The sequence below is a fragment of the Chrysochloris asiatica genome, unplaced genomic scaffold (assembly GCF_000296735.1).
Source record: "Chrysochloris asiatica unplaced genomic scaffold, ChrAsi1.0 scaffold00086, whole genome shotgun sequence".
Taxonomy (NCBI): Eukaryota; Metazoa; Chordata; class Mammalia; order Afrosoricida; family Chrysochloridae; genus Chrysochloris; species Chrysochloris asiatica.
The window spans coordinates 4,289,693-4,291,212 of NW_006408604.1; the positions used below are offsets into that span (position 1 = coordinate 4,289,693).

A 1,520-nucleotide genomic window follows, 5' to 3' on the forward strand; every position below is an offset into this window, starting at 1 on the left:
TCACAGCCCGATTCGTAACCACTACGCTACCAGAGCTCCATATATATATATATTTATACACACACAGAGAGAGAGAGAGAGAGAGGTTTATCTAAGTTTATTTCAAGGGAATGGTTCACTTAGTTGCAGAGGCTGGCAACTTGAAGTCCTTGCGTCAGTTTACAGGTTGGAGGCTTCTCCTGATTCAAGTGGCTACAGAAGTGAATGAATCCAATGTCTGCAGGTAAAATGGCAGGATGCTGACAACTCCAGGATCAGCAGGCAATATGGCAGGTAATTGACTCAAGTCCAATGATCAAGGTCAGCTGATGATACAGATGCAAGATTCAAACCCAGTGAAAAGCAAGCAAGCCTTGCCCGAGTGTCCACATATATTGGAAAGAGGCCACACACCAGAGGAAACTCCCTTTCAATTAATTGGCTGTTTATAGCAGATCTCATCATGGAAATGATTATGTTATAGTATATTTCATCCTGGGGGATGTCTACATCGTAACTACCAAACCACTGAACATCATGGCCCAGCCAAGTTGACACACAACCTTAACTATCACAGGTGAAAAACAAGTGAAGAAAAAAAACAATACTTCTAAATGGCTTGATATGATTTAAGAATGTCTATGCTTCAATCTTTTTTATTTTCTTTCTCCTAGAAATTCTGGTTTTTCATATAGGATCATTATTTCTGATTTGAGCCAGTTGCTGCTTTCTAGGAGGGTTGCTCTTATAAACTACACCCATTCTTCTCTTATCAACATGGTTAGGTTCCAAAGATCTGGTTCCTATGTAAAAATCAGCATTTTTGGACAAATGGAGAATGACCATATCAGAATACAAAAAGTGGACTGACTACATCATTATACAGCTAACAAATTTCATCAAGACTTTCACTGCCAAATGAATGAGAATCGTGGTCCAACCAAGTTGGAACATAATTTTAACTGTTATTTCTTTTGCTACTCTAGCCTTGAATGTCAGAATTTGTTGCAGTTAGACATATGCCTGAGTCCTGGATTAATATGCAAAATAATCAGAAAGTAGAGATTTTACTGTTGTTCTAAATGTAAAATATCAGATAATGAGACAGTCAATAAGTAAAGAGTAGGTGTACGAGGGGGCTTCAAAAAGTTCATGGAAAAATAGAATTAAGCCAAGATGTCATTCCCAAAGTACAAACTATTGCACTTGGCCACCCTACCCAGTACCCTTCACCCAGCCGAATATGACATATCTCCAGAGATCCGGCAGGCTCAAGCCAAGCATCTGGCTATAAGGTCCTGGCTTAAACAGGAGTATCTGCTTCAGTTCAATAACCCCAAACACCGAACGCTCATTGAAGATCCTGCCTTGGCTCATTGGACCTATATCTATCCCAATTTCAGGCCTACTCTCAAGACTTCACTCTTAAGAGCTGTATTTGGCATTGGGCCCCCTTTCTTCTGGTATTGTTTTTAAAACCCACAGGCATAGGAAAGAAAAACTTATCTTGGAAGGAAAATTGGATTGAATATTTAATCTCT

General features: G+C 39.4%; 1 pseudogene; it reads left to right on the top strand.

The window, feature by feature from the left end:
• The first annotated feature begins 1,155 nt into the window (after positions 1 to 1,155).
• Positions 1,156 to 1,519, top strand: LOC102818405 (annotated as a pseudogene).
• The last annotated feature ends 1 nt before the right edge of the window (position 1,520 follows it).